The 21,759-nt window shown below is 50.1% G+C and overlaps 1 protein-coding gene across 4 annotated transcripts in view; it reads left to right on the top strand.

Annotated features, from left to right (window-relative positions):
- Nucleotides 1-5,795: 5,795 nt before the first annotated feature.
- Nucleotides 5,796-21,759, top strand: part of EPB41L1 (erythrocyte membrane protein band 4.1 like 1) — a 67,095-nt gene continuing 51,131 nt past the window's right edge. For all 4 annotated transcript variants that reach the window (XM_080924738.1, XM_080924736.1, XM_080924739.1 and 1 more), the window contains exon 1: nt 5,796-5,910. The gene's annotated coding sequence lies outside the window, so the exon portion shown is untranslated. The remainder of the gene's footprint in view (nt 5,911-21,759) is intronic.

The raw sequence follows: 21,759 nt of genomic DNA, 5'->3' as shown, positions 1-21,759 counted from the left end.
TGGCTTTGGAATGAAGATGACCACAGTGTGCTTACATGACTACCAAGGAAGTTTCCTGTGACTTGAAAGATGCAAAGTGGCTTCTCTCCTAAAGCAACAATGAACAGGGAGCTAAGGGCCTTCTGCAAGTCACATGACCACTGGGAAAGACCAGTGTTGTAACTAGCCATGGGGGGTGTCTCAGGAGGGAATGAGGAAGGACTTCCTGGACGACTAGAAGAGTGAGCACGGGGAAGGGAAAATTCATCCAAACAGAGGAAAAAGCCCGAGTGAGAGCAAGCACGTGTCACCTACTGTTCCCTGGGGACCCATAACCACCAGTCTGACAGCAAATCGCATAGCTTCTGAGACTAAGGCTGAGGCACAAGGAGAGATCAGACGGGCAAAGGTCTCAAGAGTCAGGCTGAGGTGAGTTCTTCCATAGAGAATGAGGTACTGCTGAAGGCTCTTCATTGAGAAGGTGAGCAGAGTCTGCCCCTTGATGTGCCCATGGAAACCAGCAGCAATTGTCAGCTGTCCAGGGCTTGCTTGTGGGTACGAAGATGGCAGTGGAGGGCAAACCCGAAAGGAGAGGCAGCTTAAACCAGAGCCCCATTTTGACAGCCGAGCCTGGATTCAGAAGTCAACATCAGAGGAGACAAGGGTGTGGCAAGTAGAGAAGAGGGGGGTGTAGGAAGTGGGGGGGGGGTGGGATGGCTTTCCTTGGAGGGAATACAATCTTGAGGGTTTGTGTATCTGAGAGAGACCATGAGTACTGCAGAGGTAGCTGAGGGGGTCTGACCTGTGGTGGGGGAGGGCGTCTGAGCTGCCAGGCCCCCTTGGTGGATAACAGCCTGTGATCCTGCAGCAGCAGCGAGAGGGAGTGCCTACCGTAGCCCCCCAGCTTCAGGCAGGTCAAGGCATTGGCAAGGTCATGGAGCTCCTGTACTGAAGAGTGCCCCCCACCTTGTGCCAGCCCTTCACAGGGGCTGCTTCGCTCCTCCACCGCGCTGCATTAGGTGGGAACTAGTTAGTGCTTTATTCTCACGGCCTGCCATGCAGCTCTGGGGCATACGCAGCTGTCTATACCAGACGGTGTGTGGGAGCCTTCGGTTTCCAGTCTAGGCCAAGGTTCAAGAGGAGGTGAGACCCTTGGGGACTGCGGTTTGGGGAGACTTCCTAGTAAAGTGGAAGGGAGCAGCTAGCAGGTGAAGGGCTGTGTGTGCTGTTGCTCATCCAACCCGGCCTTCTCCTTCCGCTTGGACCCAGCTGCCCTGCAGTGCCAGCAGTGAGGGACAACATCCTTGCCAGGCCAGCTTCCCAAGCCCGGGGGACACACTGCTTTAGAAAGTTTGGCTCCAGTAGCTTCCTCCCTCTGGCTCAGCTCTTAGCTGCCTGGGGCCTAGCTCAGCCCACCCTGCTGCCCTCCGGGGCCAGAGCCAGATGTTGCAGATCCCTTGCCCTGAAGTACCCTCGTTGTGTGACCTCCGTTTTAATCCAGTGTTATCTTAGCTCCCCCCTCCTCCATGACACCTTTTCTTATTTTTAATGGGCTCCGTTAAGATTTCAGAGTGTCTAAGTCGATACTAACCAAAAGAAACAAGTGTGAGCCACATGTGAAAGTCATACATACAATTAAAAAGACAAAAAAGCAGCTCACACATGCTCTTAGTTAGTCCCAGCACTTGAGAAGCTTACGTGGGAGGATCCCTTGGGTTCAGGAGTTCAAGCCCAGATCACTGGGCAACATAGGAAAACTTTATGTTAAAAAACAAAACCAAAACCAGAAAATGCCAAGTGTGGCCCATGCCTTTAATCCCAGCACTTGGGAGTCAGATAGAGGTGGATCTCTGTGAGTTTGAGGCCAGTTTGGTTATAGTGGGTTCAGTGAAGAGGCACTATTTCAAAAAGATCAGGTAGAAAGCATCTGATGTATTCCACATGCACTAACATACATGTACACATACATATACCTATGCATGCACTACATACAGGACTGAGGTTGTACTTAGGGGTAGAGTACTTGTCTAGCATGCACAGGTCCTGGACTGAATTCCTAGAAACACACACACACACCAAATGAAATCATTCTAATGACATTTTGTTTAATCTGATATATCTATAACTTTTAGTTAATTTTTTTAAAGACAGGTGAGTCTTCCACACCAACATGCCCTGTCCCATAATATTAAGATGAGAATTACTGAGACAAGTAAACATTCTTTAATTTTAGTACTCAGACTTCAAAATCCACTTTCTGTCTCACATTTACTGCACGTTTCCACTTGTGCATTTCCGGTATTTGGCAGCTGCTACCCGTGGCTAGCAGATCCCATGTTAATTAGCACAGACCTAGAGGCAAGGGGGAGTCTGTGGTGGTTGGGGCTCAGTGTTTGGCATCAGATGGCTCTCTGGTCACACTCTAGTTCTGCCATTTTTTAGCGGGTGGGCATTGGCACCTCATCAGTCCTCTGAGGCTCAGCCAGTTCAGCTGTCAAAAGGATCGGTAATTTCAGGGCCAGAGAATTGTTTCGGGGGTTAATCCCATGAAAGTGTATCTAGTGCCAGGCTCAGGGGAAGTGCCCAGCAAGTGGCATGGAGGTTAATTTCTAGGGCCCTCCACTGTTCTTACCCACTGGGCCCATCAGAATTCAGTTTTTTCTTCTTTAGCATCCAGGGCTTGCCCCAGATGTATACTGCTTCCTGCAAGGAAAGATGGGGGTGGGCTCAGCACTGAGAATAGACCTCCCCTGTCCCTTCTTCTTCCGCCAGACCAAGGCACTCTGGATGATAAAATCTCTTGGGGCCTGAATTCCTCTTCTGAAAGGTCAAAGGGTGGTAGAGGAGTCCTGTCTGAAGTTTGGTGGAGTCTCTGACCCCCCACAGTTGTGGAGGCCTGGGGCTGATGCCATGGGCTCCACCTTCTCTTGTCCTGGCTTTCTTGGATCTTAGACATTTATACTTTTAGGTCTCCTGATTGTTAAAATTTAAAAGGAAAGATTTTCTCCTCCTTCTTAGGCAAAGCCTACAGGAAGTGCAGTATCCTATCCTTTCTCTCCTGTGAGCCCCTGCTGGGTTCCCCTCGTAGCACCCCAGTAACAGATGGGTAGCAGCAGAGAGTTTTTCTCAACAAGGCTCAGAGAAGTCAACTTGTAGAAGTAAGACAGAAGAGACGGAACCAGGGCTGAAAGCACACCTAAGGACATAGTGCTATGGGCTCTTTCTCTTCAGGGTCCCTGATGTTTCTCTATGGTGGCTTTTATGAGGCATGGTGATGTTGAATACCTCCCGTGCCTCAGTTTCCCTTCTTGGAAAAGAGAAACAGAAAAGTGCCATGGCAGTGATTTCAATGATGCCTGCAGAGCCCGTGCACTCTTTAGGGTTCCCATGCTATGTCTTGTTTGTGATTTCTCTGGAGAAATTATGTGGGGAAGCTGGAAGGGTCCTTAGAGCTCACATTACTCCGTAGAGTGATCTTGGCCAAATCACTCACCACTCTGGACCTTGGCTACTTATTTATAACTTGGGGGGGGAGGGGTGATGTTAACTCAGATGATGCTATGAAATCAAGTACTTTGCAAACTGGAAAGCTTCTAATAATAGCACTAAAAGAGAATTGCAGAAAATAACGTTAAAAACAACAGAAACAGAGACAGACATCATTCTAGAGACAGCCCAGCTTCCAGTGGGTTGCCGCTGACCGGAAGTGAATCGGGCCCTTTGGGTATGAATCTAAAATGAAGTCTGGGAACATCCTGCTTTGGTCCTGAAGTAGCCTGGGTTTTCCTGGGAAAGTAAGAGCCTCCACGTGGCCAAGGAGGCTGGAAAACAGGCTCTGCCCCAGGGGAGGGATGGGGGGGGTGGCAATGTCTGGGGAAAAGAGAGGGGGTGTCTGGGAAAGAGTTAAACTGAGGAATGGGGAGGACCTTGGCTCTGCAGCCTTGGGAGCTTGGGGTTGAGAAAGCAGAAGAGGAAAGGTTGGCTTGGAAGGAAAATGCCTGGAAGCAGGCAGCTGAGATAGGCTTCTTCACAACTGTGCCACGGAGCAAGCTTCCCTGATGGCACTCCTGAGTTTGTCAGGTCGCTCCAGTCATTAAGCTGAATAAACATTGTACGCAAATAGTGTATCCCCTTGAGAGTCAGTGACTTGCTTGGAGGCCGTACTCCTAAGGACCTGTGTGAGGCTCCTTGCCCAAAGGAGCCTGGAGATTAGGTCTAGGAGGAAGCCCCTCCCACTTGGCTTAAGCTGATTGGTTTTCCACCTCTTGTCTGGAGAGGGGTTGGCTAGTGTCATTCTGCCTGCTCCTCAGACTAGTGGACAGCAGGCAGCAGCAAGGAACTAACTAACCCTTGAGACATCCCATTTAGGGACTTGTCCGCACTAAAGAAAAGGCCTGGCTTGGAGGCTGAGCAAAGGGATTCTCTAAGGAGTGCTGGCCTCTCCCATTCTCTCCCCCACTCTGCCCAATGATCATAATGCAGACATAACTGCAGTGTGTGTGTGTGTGTGTGTGTGTGTGTGTGTGTGTGTGTGTGTGTGGTGGGGGGCGGGGGACGGCGGACGACAAAAAGCTCAGGTACTATGACCCAGACATTGGCTTGCACATAGTAGGTATTCGGGGTGATTAGAAAAATGAAAGAAGAGCTGAGCATACCTGAGGCTGACAGTGATGTTTAAGCGTGAGGGTCACATGGGTTACCATTGTAGAATCATGGTGGCTGTCTTTGGTGACCATGTATGAGTTTGATGCCATCTCTCCCAGGCCTTTCCCCCCCACACACACTGGGACCCAGAGACAGGTTAAGTCCAAGTCTAATCTTGTCTTTCACGGTTTACAAACTGAAGCCCGGAGCATGGCAGCAGCTTGCCAAGAGTACTTGCTGAACCAGTCGCAGAACTAGATTGGAACCCAGGCCCTCTATTTTCCAAAGTGCTCTGTGGCTGCCAACGGCTTGGATAAGAGAGAGGTCATCTGGCGAAACTGGCTCTTTGACTTGTAACAGTGCGGCTGCAGCGGAGGAGTAAGGTTTAGCTTGGCTTTGAGCCATGACCTCTGTGGCCCCTTTGTAGAATCTGGGAGCACACACCACCGCGTGCCCTTATATATAGTAAACATCTCTACACAGGTCCAACCCCTACAGGATTCCTTCGCTGTTACACTACTGTCATGGTCACCGAGGCACCGAGGTACTGGGGAGCACACCCACCCAAGAGACACTCAGGCTGGATGATTCCCTGAAGGCAGTTGCCTTGAGGACTCCCTACTGGGAGAAGAACACTACGTCCCAGGCGGGTTCTGTCCCCGTGCTGAGCTTGCAGGGGAGTGAAAGGGATCGGTAGGGGAGTGAAGGGGACCCGACTTTGTGGGATGGGAGGCCCACAGAGGCTGAGTCACCTCTTCTGAGTCAGGGATCCTCCTCCTTCTTCTCCCCTCCCCCTCCCCCTCTCCCTGAGCCCCCACTAGGGCTTGGCCCAGAGAGCCCGCGAGCGAGCGAGCAGGCCGACTGGCCAGGGCCAGGACTGAGACGGCCATCTCGTCCCGCAGTGGACCGCGGGGTGGCAGGGAAAGGGCGGGGGAGGCAAGGCAGGCAGCCGAGGAGGCGGAGGCAGGGGCTGGGCACCGCGAGCGAGGAGGCAGGCTCGCGGCCGCCCCTGGGCTGGGCGCGGAGGCCGCGGCGGGGGCGGGCCGCGCGGCGGGCGCCAGGCCCGGGGCTGTGGGCACGGTGCCCAGCCCCCGGCGCACGCCGACCGCCGCGGCCGCCGCCGCCGCCGCTGCTGCAGTCGGCATCCATCAGCGGGCGGGGGTGTCGCGGAACAGGCTGCTCCGCAGAACCCTCCCGCGCCGCCCCGCCCCGCGGCCTGCGGGCCCGGAGGAGCCGAGGGGACGGGCCCTCGCCCAGCCGGCCCGAGATGGGGACCCCCAGGCCCAGGTAGGCACGTGGGGACCGGTGATCAGATGGCATGGGAGACCCGGGGCGTGCTACGTCTAGGCCCAACCTCCAGCCGTGGGGAAAGAGAGGGGGTGAGATTAGGAGCCGAGTCTGAAGGCTGTTGAAGGGGGCCCCTTAGCCAGTGTTGGGGAGACCTTTGCTGGTCCTCTCACCTCTGCGGCTTCCTCAGTGCCAGGAGTCAGAGGTGTCAGCTGGCACCTTGGTGGAGAATGAGCCGTTGCTGGGCGGTGGGCTAAGAAAGTGGCCCACTCTGTTCTGGAAAGCCATCCCACCTATCTCCTTTGGTGGCCTAGGGCTCTCTGGTTTTCTTCTCTAGGCTTCTGATGCTGCGGGGATAATATCCTGGCTAGAGGTTGGCTGCTTGGATACCGTTCTCAGTATCATCCCCATCCTTTGCTTACTGACCCTTTCTCTCTTGCATCTCCCCTCCTTTCCCTGCCTGAGCTGGGTGTATGAACCTTACCCCCAGGACGTCTGAGGATTCAGGCTGGCATTGTGCTGGTTGGTAGCTGTACCCCCAATCAGACCATCAGAGAACCTTTACATCTGAAGAGGTCAAGTTCCCAAGAGGTTGAGGGTCTTGGCGACAGGTCTAGGTGTTTAGGTGACTCAAGCACTGTGGTATTTATTGGGTGCTGAAGTCACCCGACTGGCTGTATGGGCCACAGGGTCCATGGTTTATGAAAGGCTGAAAAGCACCCGGCTGCCTCTCTCCTGCCAGCCATGGTTCTTCTTCTGGCTTCCCCCGGAGCTCTGCGATGCACTGGGGTGTGGGGGGTGGAGGAGAGCTCACCACTGGTTCCTACCATTACTCTGAATTGGCACGTCACCTCTCCTGCACACCAAGGTGTGAGGGTAAAGGGCTGTATTTAGGACCTCTCTGGAGCTATGCAGGGTTCAGCTGCCCCATCAGCCCAGTCTCTGGGAGCATTAGGAGCCTTCCGGAATCGTAGCAGTTGGTTGGTGGCCCCGGAGGTTCCTGTCCTAGGCTAGGTTGTGCAGAAGTCCTGTGTGCCTGCCACCCATCTAGGACTCCAGATGGAGCTTGTGGCAGAGGCAGCCTGTACCAGCTTCTTGTCAGTCATGGTGGCCCAGAGAGGCTCTGCCAGCCACGGAGCTAGCTTCTGGTGGCCAGCCTGAGATCCCATGTCCCCAGAAACTGATGCACAAAATTTATGGCTTACAGCACACGGTCTCCAGGATTTGGGGGGACATCTGACAGCAGTCCTGAAAAAGAGCATGGGGTTCCTGTTAAAGCATTCCCTGGGCCTTGTGGCAGTGCTCTGGGCCCAGATCTGTGAGCTTCTTGAAGGGGTTCTATGGTAGAATCCCACAGGAGGACAAGGCTGGGCCCTATTCTCACGGGATTAGCATAGAGAGGTGGGTAAAGGTCTCAGGAGGAAGAGAGATGGTCCAAGGTCACAGCTCCTGAGTGAGAGGACTTAAACTTTTTGGTTAAGGTTTCTCTTCCTTGCCCAAAGGCCTGCTCCCTGTTACTTCGTATATAGTACTCTGCCAGAGCATTACCCTACAGGCCGAAGGCTGTGGCCCCCCTTTTAGGAGAGCCCTCACATTGGTTGCTTCCTAGCTCTTCTCCCATGAGGTAAACAATGGAGACTGTGGACCCTCTTGGTATCTTCAGGATGGAAAGGACTCTGGGGGTCCAGAGATATTCTGAGCCTGTGCTGCAGAGGGGCAGTGGAAAGGTCTCTTGACTAGACCAGCTGCGGTGGGGAGCTCCATCCCCACACGTGTCTGGACTTCTCTGCACTCATTAAAGGGAGCTGATCGTTTCATCCTGGAGCAAGGCTAGTGACCATGCAATCAGAGATGGTATTTATTGAGCACTTAATGTGTGCCGTGCCCTGATAAGTGGTTCGCATCCTTGCCCAGCAGCACTATTAGATAATATTATTATACACTTTAAACAGAGGAGCAGAGGCTCACAGAGCTTGCCTGCCCGAGGTCACACAGCTGGAAAGTGTGGGGCTGTAGGAGTCCAGAGCCTCTTGTTTTACCATGACATTATACCTGGTTAGAGTCCAGTCGATGCCAGTAATTAGCTAGTAGACTAGGGCTGGTCCAGACAGAGAAGGGTGAGGCCAGGGTAGCTCTGGACTGAGTGCAAGCATGGCCTGAAGGAGCCGGGAAGAGGTGTGGGTGGGAGGGATTAGCACTGGCCCTCTGCTTGCCCCCTGCTACATTTGGTAGGGCTCCAGCAGCCAGAAGTCACACAGAGGGGATGTTCAAGCAGTGACTGGGACAGTATCTCTGTCAGCAAGGACCTGTGCCTGGCTGGGGTTGGCAGCAAGCTGGTTCTGCTTTCTTAGTAGGAAGGAGACTTCTGGGTAAGAATAGCAACAGCTAACATTTATTGAGCTCTTACTACATGCCAGAAGCTATTTTCATGTCTTACGCGCACAACTCCTACATTCCTCACAAAACCCTGTGAGGTAGCAACTTTCCTTCCTCCCACTTTCTAGATCACATCAGTGGCTCGCTGAAGGAAGCTAAGGGGTCGTGGAGGCAGGCTGGGTCAGAACCACTTTCCAGAGCTTTCTTAGGCAGCTAGTCCATACCCTCCAGGGTCATCTTCAGTTTTGTTCATTTGGAAGTGGTCGTCCAATCAGATGTGTGCCATCTCTCAAAAGTCTCAGGTCTAGCTGGGCAAGCTGGCCATGGTGCGCATGTCTGTAATAGCAGACCTCTAGAGGTTGAGGCAGGAAGACTGGCATGAATTTGAGGCTGGCTTGGGATATCGAGGGAGCTCCTTGACTGCCAGCATTAAGTCACATAAGTGAGATGCAGTCACCAAAAATTGAACAAAAGGAAGGGGCCAGTGAGATGGCTTAGTGAGCACAGGGGCTTGCTGGACAACCCTGCTGATCTGTGGCCTGTCTACAGGAGAGGGGAGAACTGACTCCTAACAGTTGTCCTTGGCTGACCACGCATGTACCATAGTGCACACACCCACACACCCACATACACACTAATGATGATGATGGTAGTGGTGGTAGTGGTGATGGTGATGATAATTTTAAATTCTGGAGAGACAGCTCAGTGATGAACAGTTTGTTGCTCTTGCAAAGGACCAGAATTGGTACACACACACACACACACACACACACCTCCCTACCTCTCTAAAAGTCTTTTTCAGTCATGGATGATAGAGCCATCTTGGCCCCAGAAGTAAGAGTACACTACAGTGACTGCCTATTTTGATGCTCAGGGAAGGTTTTAAGAAGAGGTGAGCCCCTTAAGCTGGACACTAATGCCAGGACAGAGTTTGAACGTTGTAGGGGTGTGGGAAAAAATGGGTGCCTTGGAAGAAGAACGGCTGAGACCATGTGCGGGAGAAAAGTGCAGGGAGGGTCCAAGGTGCTGAGAGGTGACTCAGGATGTCAGCTTGTGCTTGTACTTCTGAGCAAGCTCCCCGATTCACTCTGCTTGGGACCGGCTCTGTGACCTTGGGGACATCACTTTGTTGCTTCAGGCTTCATTTTCTTCCTTTGTAAAATGTGACTGTGGGACCCTCGTGGTTATTACATAAAGCCTCACCACGGCGCTGGCACATCTCAGCACCTCTACGAGGATTTCTCCTCTCTCCCTTCTGTCGTTTAAATGTCAGGCTGAGGTATTTGGGCTGGACTTGAGCCTGGAGATTCTGGGGACCTTTGAAAGGATTTGGCCTGCGGAGGAGTGTGGCGGGATGGTGCTTGGGGAAGGTCTCTGGCAGGTGTGTGACCCACAGAGAAGGCCGGCACTGTGACCTTGCAAAGAAACCTCCTCTTGGAGAGTTGGGCTGGGAAGTGAGGGAGGTTGAAGCTCCATTAAGATGTCCTTCCGTGGGATGTTGTGTGGCTTGCCAAGTTGAGGGAGGAACTGTGTGGGGGTGGGGAGAGCCCTGGGGAATTCAGTTTGAGGCTCGGTGTGATAGAGAAGGGCTGGTCTCCTGTCAATCTTTCTGTGGGTTGGGCAGCATCTTATTTGAGCATCTGGCTTTTCTCTTTTGAATGGATTCCTTTGGATAAATCCCCCTCAGATCTCATTTATAATAGCAGCAAATTGGAACTAAATGTCCAACAATAGGGGGATGATTGAGAACGTTTCGGAACGTACACTGGATAAAATCATTTGCAGTCGCGAAGAGCTGCTGATCTCCTCAAAGCACAGAGCTGGGTGCTGCAGACTCCCTTGTACCCTTCTGTGTGTCATGCTTATGACTGCCCGGTGCCAGCGGTGGTGTGCATGAGAAGGTGAAGGCTTGCCCCTGCCCGACTTGAGGGCTGGATTCCTGTCGTTTTTCTTGCTTTGTCATTGTCATGTGCTTTCTCTGTGATCAGAAAAGCGAAGGGGGAAGGGATTTGTTCAAGGTCACGTACTTTTAAAATTTAAATTCACATTTTTTTAAAAAAAATACTTGTTTTTATCTTATGTGTCTGGGTGTTTTGCCTGCATGTATGTCTGTGCACCACATGCATGCTTGGTTCCTGCAGAGGCCAGAAGAGGGCATCAGACGCTCTGGGACTGGAGTTATAGGTGGTTGTGAGCCGCCATGTGGGGGGGCTGGGAAATAAGGTCTGGTCTTCTGGAAGAGCAGCCAGTGCTGTTAACCACTGGGGCAGCTTTGAAGTTCTCATTTGTTGGTTTGTTTGTTTGAAATTGTGTGTGTGAGTGTGTGTGTGTGTGTGTGTGTGTGTGATGTGTGATATAAGTTCTACTATGCCTCTTTTAGATGCATTCTAAGCAGATGCTCTGCTTCGAGGATTGGTTCTCTCCACCGTGTGGGTTCTGGGAGCTGAGCTTAGGTATTCAGGCCTGGAGGTAACTACCTTTACCCTGAGCTAGCTCTGTAGTCCGGTCACAGACTGTAGGTTTCAGTAGTTACCACATTCTTCCCACCTCTGTTCACCACATCCTTCTCAATTACTACTCTGCATTCATGCTCCTCAGTGGAGTTACAGCCCCAAAATACCAGTGCAGGGGAAAAAATCTACACGAGACTGCATTGAAAACAAGGAAACTTTGAGTTGAGCTATACCGTCCAGTGTAGAGGACAGGCTGTTCACCATGATCATCAAAGGGATGACTTGGAGCTGGGACTCAACTTTTGTTTTGCTCAGGGTCCCTGGAGGGCACTCTGGCACATTCCAGCTCAGGGAAAGACCAAAAATTCAACATATGCTCTTGCCAAATTCGTATTGTTTTCATATCTTTGTAAAGCTCCAAACCACAAACTGAGGGCCATCTTGAGTGTTGAGGGAGAAGAGCAGAAAGACACCGTGTGAGGAGTTGGACTCTCTCAGGTCAGGGCTGAAATCTTCTATTCTTACCAGTTGCAAAGGTTTGGGGAATCAGTTGATGTCTTTAAGACTCAGTTTCCTCACCTTTACCGTGGTAGTCCACATACCTGCTCCTAGGACTGTTAACGTACATTCATTAAGACACATCAAATGCTAGACATTAGCTAGTCTACAGAAAAGCACTGTGATGAGGAAGCCATAAGGTGAAGTATTTCTGATAGGATTGACTTTAAACAGGAAGACCCTACCAAACTCTCCAACATCCAGATTATAGTGGTCTAAGATTGGGTTGGATTATTAGACACAGGTAGGAAGGGATCAAATGGAGCCACGCAAGTGCAATGAGAGGTAAATTCAAGCAAAAATTTCCCCCCCTGAGACATGGTTTCTCTGTGTAGCCATGGCTGCCCTGGAACCCACTCTGTAGACCAGGCTGGCCTTGAACTTAGAGACCCACCTGCCTCTGCCTCATGCGTGCTAGGATTAAAAGGTGTGCACCACCACTGCCCAAACAAATCTTTCTTCAGTGTTTTATTATTTTTTATCAGCTTTTAAAATCTCTCTCTCTCTCTTGCTTTTTCTATTGCGTGTGCACATTTGCCTTCTCCCCCTCCCCGAGTGTGTGTGTGTGTGTGTGTGTGTGTGTGTGTGGTTTCTGTGAGGGAGGACACACAGATGTCACAGGAATGGAGGTCAAAGGACAATTTACAGGAGATGGTTCTCAACCTTGTTTTTGAGGCAGGACCTCTCTTCCCTCTTCTGCTTGGCCTGTGAACTTTCGAGAAATTCTCTTATCTCCCTCCCTGCTCACAGAAGTATTGCTATTACAGATGCGAATTACCATGTCTGGCTTTTTACCCGAGTTCTGGAGACCCACACCCAGTTCGTCAGGCCTATTCGGCCAGTGCTCACACTCCCTGAACCACTCTCCTGCACCTTAGTGGAGTTGCTGTGTTAATTAATGCAATTTAATTTTATCTTCTATCTTCACGTGGACTGAACTAGGTTGTCAGGCTTGTAAGTGTTGTTACCAGCGGAGCTGCCTCCTGGCCTCTTAGTTTAATTACAGGGATAGCCTAGAGAGATGGCTCAACCGTGTAAGGGTGATTGTCCCAAGTCTCATGAGGATCTCCTTTCTCAGGGAACACATGGTGGGAGTTTAGTGAAAACCACTTCCCAAAATTCCAAAAATATATGAAATCAGAGAAATTCAGAAAATGTTCTCATTATCTCCATCAAAACCCTACTCTACAGAAGAAGCCAGACGCAATGGAAGCAGATCTTCTATGTCAGGACAGGTCACGAACAGCACTCTTGATTTAAAGTTGCATTTTAATTTGAGGGTTTATTGTTATTTTTCACATGCATAAACAAAATGTGTCTCACAGATGTTCATATCTGGGGACATAGCTTAGTGGTTCCCTTACCTGGGTTCAGGCCTCAGGACTGCAGGAAATCACCACAGTAGACAATGCTTTTGTGGTGACTTTAACGGATACATCCTAGCCTGTCTGTCTGTCCAGCCTCCTGTTGGTGGGCTTTCAGAGTTGTTGTTAGTTTTACCCTGTTCTTACTTAGCAATACTAACAAGGGAACTCCATTGGTCTTTAAACAACCTCTAAGAATCAAGTGGAGAGAGGGGAAAAATATAGAAACTTCGAGGCTATGAGTTTCCCTTTAGCCACTTCCTACTTCCCTTTGAGAACCTTTGCTGTCATTCTGAACTCGGAAGCACCCCATCTTTCTCTGCTCTAGTATGTCCCTCGACAGCGATGTTCTCAGCTTCTTAGGATGCTGTAAGCTGCCCTGTTGGATCTTGCTACAGCTTATGCCTTGTGTCCTTGGACGAGTTTGTCTGCCTATGTGGTAGGGTGCCCTTCTGACCATGGGCACCACTGCCTGACAGGCGCCTGCTGTGTGTTGAGTACTGAGCCAGAGTGAGTGGGGCATGTGGCTCTGGGTTGTTTCATTCTCACTAAATGCCTTCATGTAATGGATTCCGCTCCCATTTTACCTGCTCACACTGGCTTTCAGAGAGGCCAACTAACGTGTCCAAGGTTGCCCAGCCTGTGGAAATGTGACCTCTGCTCTGGCTTTGTTTTCAGAACTGCTATTCTCTGTGCTCCTCCTGCTATCCCATTGGTGAGATCCAAGCAAAAATAATAATTCCAGTGGGACGTGAAGATAATCCCAGCTCACAGGAAGCTGTGTCAGGGTGCTCTGAAGGTCAAGGACAGTCTCAGCTGCCTATTGAGACCTTGACTCAGACAAATCAACCAAATAAAAACAAGAATCCTGTAAAACTGTAAAGTGCCCTGCATATCTATGGGAGAACTGGTGCTACTGTGGTCATTTCTACGCCCAGGGCAACAGTAATTTTGGCTCCGTGGTTTATAGCAAGTTAGAGGCCATGGCATGTAGCAGGGTTGAGGAGGAAAGATCCCTGGGCTTTGAGCCAGCAGACTTGGGCCTAGTCCTGGCTGAACTCAAGCTGACTAGCTGTGTGATGTCAGCTACCTGATCCAGCCCGGATCAAACCCTCTACTCTGTACGGCAGCTCGGATGGATGAGGTATGGCCCCAAAACGCTGCCAGACTGCTCTGACAAAGGTCTTGGCTGCCTCCTGCAGTTGTTAGTGTGGTCCAAGCGGGAGGTATCTTTCCTCTTTGATGTCCGGACTCTGCAGATCAAGGCTATTCTGTGGTCCCTGTCCCACACTAGCAAATCCGTCTGTGGCTCATTGATAGCCTCTGAAACTTGTAGACAGAGAGCCAGTGCTGGTGGGTGGTGGCCTCGTTGTCTTGTTTGATTTTATTTAGTGCCGTCCGTGTGGATGCCACAAGCCTTTGACAAACTGTCATCTCCCAGTGGCACGTCCATACCTGAGCACCCACCTGTAAGGATGACTGGAGGCTCAAATCCTTTTAGACCACGTGGGCCTGGCTCAGAAAGAGTACAACCTGCACCCTCCTGCCAGTTCATTCACTTCCAGTCAGTGTGACTGGAGGAAGCCAGTACTCAGCCTTGGGGAAATCCCTGTGGGATGGAGCCCTGCTTTCAGAAGAGAGAAAAAGCCTCCCTAGGTGGACGCTTCTGATGCTTTCTCTGCTGACTTCTCAAGTAGTTCATGTTCATAGTGGGAACAAAGGAAACGCAGAGGCAAAAGCTAAGCGTCCTGCATTTTTTCCTCTGAGGGAATGTGAGTGTTAACGTGTTGGCCTTTGAACAGAGGCAAGGATGCTGAATATCTCTGGAGCACTAACTGTGGGGCTTAACGCCATTACATGCTTTATTGGAGCCCGGCTCACGGGAACACAAGATAGAAGCGTCCTCGCCATTTTACAAATGGAGAAAGTGAGTGACTGAGGAGAGGTTTTAGAGATTTGCTGAAGGTGTACTTCTGTAGCACGCATCCTGCAAGGGACTGTGCTGCCTCTTCCCAGCCCCCATGTCAAGTCCTCCCATCCTACCCCGCCCCTGCTGCGTGCCCCAGCAGAAACAAGACCTGGTCAGGAGAGGAGAGTTAAGGGAACCCACAGGCATTGGTTGAGGCACCCATGGTGGCAAGGACAGAAATGAATTTCAGTCCCCAGACCAGAGGAGCCAAAAGAGGGAACAGGCTCACCTGAGCTCCAGGGTGGCTGGAACAGGGCAGTGAGCTGAAGAACTGTCACCACCTCCCACAGAGGGGAAACTGAGGAAGGCTCACCTCTCTCTCCTGCCTTCCAGCCAAACCCTCCAGTGTTTGTAGGCATGGGAGCTCGAGGGGACAGTTCAGTGGGCTAACCTCCTGCTTTGTGCATATGGAATATTAATCTGGAAGTAAGAATAAGCCCACAAACCCAGTAGGCATTGTTGCCAGGGGGTAGGAGAGATGTGTCCCTTTGACCTCTCCCAAAGAAAGAAGTCTTGTTTGCTGAAAACACATGCCCAGAATCTCTTGGTACTTTTGGTGTCTCCTGCCCCTCTGACTCCCTTCCCCTCTCTCCCACTTCCACTCCTATCTCCTTCACATCCTTCCTTTCCCTCCCTCTCCCCTCCTCCCTACCAGCACCTCTACTTCTGAATCAGAATCCCCTGGAACACCTTGGGTGTCACCAATGCCCAAGAAGAGACGGTCCCACCATATACTGGGTGACTGCTTGTGCGCACCTCTCTGATGGCAGGGCCCTGGCAGTGTCTGTGGTCTGTTATCTTGTGGTATCGCCCCAATGTGGGAGGCACAGGAAGAGAAGTGGCGTGTCGGGATGGTCCTCAGGTAGGAAGTGGCAACCTTGAGAGGAAAGCCTATGGTCCAGGTTCTGATGGCTCTTCCCAGTGGATTTCTGTCTCCCTTGGAGAAGACTGCCCTTTGCTGGCTTCACCCCTGCAATTTTAACATCCATTGAGCTTCCCCAGCCTGGGGATGTTGAAATACTGAAATGCTGGATAGTAGGAGAGCCTTTGAAATCACAGCAATCTGGCCCTGCCTTCCGTACCTACGGCCTTGCGAAAGTCAGTTTCTTGGCAGCTGCCTGTTCTTACCAATGCAGTAAGGAGGCTGGGGGCAGGAGATTGGTTTGGAGATCCTGTGATTCAGGTCTGATAAATCAGAGGAGAAGCTGCCTGGCTAGGAGACACGAGGGCTCTGGGGTGACTGCAGCCCCAGAATCCTGGACTGGTATCAGCTGTCTGATCTTGGGTGGGTTACTGAACTTTTCTGCTTCATTTTTTTTTTTTTTTTTTTTTTTCATTTGGAAGATGGAGATTCTAAAGAGAGTCTGTTACAGGCTCTTGTAAGGACTAACTGTGCAGACTCCATAGATCAATACCTGCCAAGGGATGAGTGTTATACTTTGTATAATATTAATTTTTCTTACAGTTTTGTCTTGAGGTAGCCTCATTGTGTAGCCTAGGCTAGCCTCGAACTTTATATCCTCCTGCCCCAACTTCCCAAGCCCTGAGATTGTAGATACAAGTCACTAGCCAGGGCTCTGTTTGGTTTTGAGGTGGGGTCTTGAGGTTGCCCAGATTGGTCTTGAACTTGTTTTACCATACACCTTGCTCAATGTTTATGGATACTTATCAAAAATGGCTTGAAAGTATGACAATAATAATGAGACAGAAACCTCCATGGAGTTTATATTCTGGAGGAGAAATAGAAATAAGTAAATGATCAGTAAATGTAAATTCAGTTTGTGATGATGTCTCAAAACAAAACAAAAAACCAAAACAATCCCAAACTACTGGAAAACCAGACAGACTAAAGAACTTTAATTAATACAAACATAAACAAACTAGCATGCTGTCACACTAAAAGTTAGGGAAAGAGACCCATGTTAGATAGGGTAGACATATGGAGGTAAAAGTTGTCATACAGAACTGGAGAGGTGGCTCAGTAGTTAAGAACACTGACTGCTCTTCCAGTGGTCTTGAGTTCAATTCCCAGCAACCACATGGTGGCTCACAACCATCTGTAATGGGATCTGACGATGTCTTCTGGTGTGTCTGAAGACAGCTACAGTCTACTTATATATAACATAAATAAATCTTCAAAAAATACAGAGACTATCCAATAAAATAATTTAAAAATAAGTAAAAAAAACAGATCTTCAAAAAAAGTTGTCATACCCAGAGAGGGGACAGAGTCACTGCTCATGAACAGGGAAGACGAAGTCCTGATGCAGGGAGATGCCTGCACAGTTGAAGCACAGACAGGCTGCAAGGACATACGGTAGAGGAGGCAGTGTCTGCTGGCAGGGATAGGAGCAGATGCTAGAAAGATGGGCAGAGGCCTCTATAGGCTAGTAAGGAAGGTTTGTCTTATTTTGATGGGAAGTCATTAGAGTTGTTTGGGGGGGTTATTTGTTGAACAGGATACTCTATATGTTACTCAAGCCGGGCTTAAACTAAGATCCCCCTGCCTCAGCCTCCTGAGGGCTTTGATTACAGGCTTCTGCAGCCACATACCACGGGAGGTTTTAATAAGGGCATCCAACTAGATTCCTCCAATCCTGTGGTTGCTCTTGGAGAATAAATCCTAGGAGTGACCGCAGGGAGGGAGACCCTGGATCAGCAGGTTTGGACGCGGTCGGTAGAAAGAGGGGTTGAGAAACGAACACATCTGATGATTGCCTTGGAGGTGCTGACTCACCCCAACCTCAGTTCGAAGGTTAACCAGATGTCAGCTGATTCATTTTAAAGAGCTGGTACAACCGTCAGGCCAAGTGGATATTGCCTCGGCTGAGGAGCTGTCTCCCTGCAGGCCATCCAGATGGAAACCTTAGAGGATGTGAGGGCTGCTGAGTGGTCCTACCGAGCCCCAGATGCAGGCATCCTGCTAAGCCAGCCCTACCCAGGCCACACTGGCCCTTTTCTACAGACAGTGGTGGTATTCTGGCTGACCTTTCTCTTTTCTAATCCTGTGTATTTACCCTCATATGTTGGTGCCACCAGCCTGGCCCCGCTGGCTGGCCTTTGTCTTTCTGCCTCTGTTGTCGGCAGACGTGTCTGCCCTCCTGGTCCGAGTGTTCGCTGCTCAGCCATGAGGGGTCTGTGAATGCTGGGAAGTCTTTAGCCTGGGCCTGGCCACATTGGTGTTTCATGCTGGGAGTCCTGACCTTCTGTATCAGTTCCTAACACTTCAGACTCTCCATAGGCTGCCTGCTCTTCTCCCTGGTCATCCAGTCCCTCCTGCCGGGAGGTATGAAGCTTCCTTTGTATGTTTCTTGAGGGGTAAGAGCGTCATGTTCTTTCTGGCCCTTTGCCCACAGGATGACTCAGCCCAAGTGCCCCCTCCTTCTAAATGTTTGAACTCCATCCCTGCCCCCGACCCTAGAAGCCTGCTTTGAGAACAAAGACCACATTCTGGATCAGCAGGTACCCAGACTCTTGGGCAAGGCTAAAACATACCCTGGAAGATCTAAATCCCTGCATTGAGCTCTATGGGAACTGGCACATAGTTCTCCCAAGGGCGCTGACTGTACCCAGTCTGGCCTGGCCACCTAGCAGCTCTCCCAGTGTGTGCTGGCCTGAGCCTGAGCAAGAAGCAGGTCCACGTGACACAGCCTGCTGTGTCAGAAGCCACAGTCTAGTTCTTGGCTCCTTTGCTATGGCCTTGTGAGAGACAATGCTGTCATCCTTGGACTTGTCAAAGTCCTATTATAAAATTTTTAAATTTTTTTTTAATTTTTAATTAATAAAGTTTTAAAATAGGTGTCAACAGGATTTATTAAGCTCCTTCTCATCCAGTTATCTGAATCCATGAGCATCAGGAAAAAATTATGTTTTAACCTCTAGGGTTTATGTATTAGTTATTTATTTGAGGCCAGATCTTACTATGTGCTCAGTATATAATACAGGCTGGCCTCAAATTCATAGCAAGCCTTCTGCCACAGCCCGAGTGCTAGGGTTACAGGCACAAGCTTTCCTACCTGGCTAGCCTCAAGTTTTAAGGCTAAAAAATTGGGTCCTGCCATGGCAGCAGGTGCGTTGGCACACACCTTTTAATCCCAGCACTTAGGAGTCAGAGGCAATACAGTCTGTGAATTCCAGGCCAGCCTGGTCTACAAAGCAGGTTTTGGGCCAAGCATATATACAAGGAGATGGGGGGAGGGGGGCAGAGAAGGAGAAGGAAGGGAAAAGAGGGCAATCCAGGAGGATCAGCATCATTATCACCAGCTCATGGCACGGTGGCATGTCCTTGGGAATTGAAGGAAGAAGACCACTTGCAGGTGTTTGACGGGAGTCTGGTCTTGAACCAACTAGAAGGAAAATGTTAGTCTGTTCTGACGCTTGGAGATAAAGTAGCTGATACTTTGCTGAAGTGTCCCTCCTAGATGACATTTGACTTTCCGGGATGTTGTGTCCTAACAAGCCCGCCGAAGGTGAAAACAAGCGCGTGGTTCATCACTCCCATTTTACCGGTAATATACTATAGACAGGCAGGGCTTCCCAAAGAGACACGGTATCAGCGCAGAACGAGGAGTAAGAAGTCTCTAGTCTCAGAGAGGATGGCAAAACGTGCCGGCTTGTAATCTTGAGTATATTCCTCTTAAGAATTAAGAACTACCAAGAAACTTGGGGTGAAAGCAAACCAGCCTGAGGTGGCGCGGATTGCTGCGGTATTCAGGAAGAAAATAACAGCCTTAAATATTGTACTGAAATTTAAAATCCCTGTAAGTGGTGAACCTGAGTTTTCAAATATAAAAGCCTTGGTATTTTAATACATTTATTTTGTGCGGAATGCAGTCTAGGTGACTTCAACATGCAGTCTTGAAACATACTCACCAGAGGATATGAGATTGCTGCTTGTATATGGAGAAATGAGAATGTCGTGGTCATTGGAACAAGACTAAGCGGCTGACACATGTGGAAAATGTGGGGTGGGAGCAGACGTTTTTGTGGAAGTCACACAGGGCTTTTGTTTGTTTCTGGTGACCTAAGACATTCCGTCCCGTCTTCCATGGGTCCATTCTTATCCGCACACCAACATCACATATCACCACAACGGTATCTGTGGAGTATGTTCAGTCCTAGTTTCCAGTAGACGTGACCCTTAACCCTGGAAGGAAAAACACAGCGGACACAGCACAGTGGGGGAAAAGCCAAGGGAAAAAGCCAACATGGAAATTAGTACAGACAACACTTGCCAAAAAACGTGCAAGGAAAAGAATGTTCCGCTCAGTTGTAAGAGTGTGCAGAGGGTGGGGAGATGGTTGGGGAAGGCTTCCTGGAAGAGGGAACAGTTAAGCCACATATTCAGGAAAGGATGTGGGGTTGGCTGAGCACTTGAGGATGTAGGCTGTACCACGCGCACCATAGGCTATACCACACACCCCGTAGGCTATACCACGTGCACCATGGACCTCGGCATGTATCTGAGAGCAATGCAATTCCCTTGTTTACCTTGTGCAGGACTGTTATGTAAGGGGGCGGTTGAAGATTCATGGGGAGTGCGAAGATGAATGTAATGAGAAAGGCCAAATAAAGGAGTTTGAAATTTTAATGCAGGGAATGATGAGCTGTCAGATTTAGGCTGGAAGGTGGGGATGGGACCGGCAACAGTGAGACTAGGCAAGCCGAAGTGTTTCTATTCCTGGGCTGACGCTTTGAATACTGGCAGTGTGTCTTCTCCTCTTAATAGGGGCTGTGGGGTCCTCAGCATGTGCTTACTTAGATGTTCATATTTTTAATGCGTTTATTAGCATATATTAAGTTACACAGTGACAGGTTTCCCTGTTTCACATTGTCATGAGGATCTGTGTGTTGACTAAGACGGGGTTGTGTGCGTGGATCGTTGACATCATGCCCGTTTGCTCAAATGCTTGCTGTGAATTTTGCATGCATGCTCCTTTTCTCTCTGAGAGGATATGCCTGTAATCTACGTGTCCAGCCCCCTGGCTGTGGCCTCACTCTTGCTCCTTGGTGTTCAGCCTGGGCCTGGGCTCTTTCTCCTTTGAGGAGGTTATGTTGGGTTTTGTGCTGGGGGGAGTTGAATGCAGGAGAGAGAAGGTGGTCCTGCCGTTCAGATCTTGAGAGCTAGGCCGCCAGTGGGAGGAGAGCAGACTGAAGAAGCTAAGGGACACTGTTTGAAGACGGGGCCGTAACTCAAGTCTTACCTGTGACAGAGTGGGTCAGAGTCGTCATTTCTCAAACAGTATCCAACTCCTTCTTTCTGTAGGACGAACAGAAGATCTGCAGGAAAAGGGATATTCACTTAAAATCTCTTTCCTAGCTATTTCCAGGCAGCTATGGGTTGAGGAAAGAGTTCCAAGACTCTGGGCTGAAGCCAAACAGAGGACGCAGGAAGGTGATTTGTGGACACATACCTCAGACACTAGGGTCATGTGACTCCTTACCACAGTCCAAAGTGTCTACATACGCTTTTGGGTTTTTTAAATAATTTCTTATGTATATTTGCTGTGTGTGTCTTGGTGATGGTCGAGAAACTAAGAAGGAGCGAGCTATCCCTCCCCACCCCGAAGCTGGGTACCAGTCTTGAGCTCCCTGATGTGGGTGCTGGGATTTGAACTTCAGTCCTTTCCAAGAACAGCAGGTGCTCTTAACTACTGAGCTCTCTTACCCGACTTTGGATTTTTTTTTTTTTTAATCACAAAACTGTTTAAAGAGGTTTTGCCCATTGACCTCCACCAGACAAGGACTGAAAACCCTCAAGTGCAGGCTGAGGGAAGGGAGGTCCTGGGCTCAGCAGACAGGTCTGTGACCCTGCGTGTGTTATGTTGTGTCCAGGGTTCCCGTGAGCGGCAGAGTGCCTGTGTAAATGGCTTGAAGAAATGGCTGGAATCTCTAAGTGGGGTGAAGCAGTGTGGCCCCGCCTTCCCTTCCTCCCCATCTGGTTACCTAACAGCAGCAGTGGGGATGTGCAGACCTCCCTTTGTGCCATGTCAGCTCATAAGGACTTCCATGTGGGCCCTGTGGGTGGAGGACACTTGTGACCTCTTCATGGCCCTGGGCTCATCTGTGGACTGCGTACCTTCGCTTTGGGCTTGTCCGGGGCCCACAGGGATGGGAGGCATAAGTAAGG

Source organism: Micromys minutus, assembly GCF_963924665.1.
Source record: "Micromys minutus genome assembly, chromosome: 11".
NCBI lineage: Eukaryota > Metazoa > Chordata > Mammalia > Rodentia > Muridae > Micromys > Micromys minutus.
This window is presented reverse-complemented; position numbering and strand designations above follow the sequence as displayed.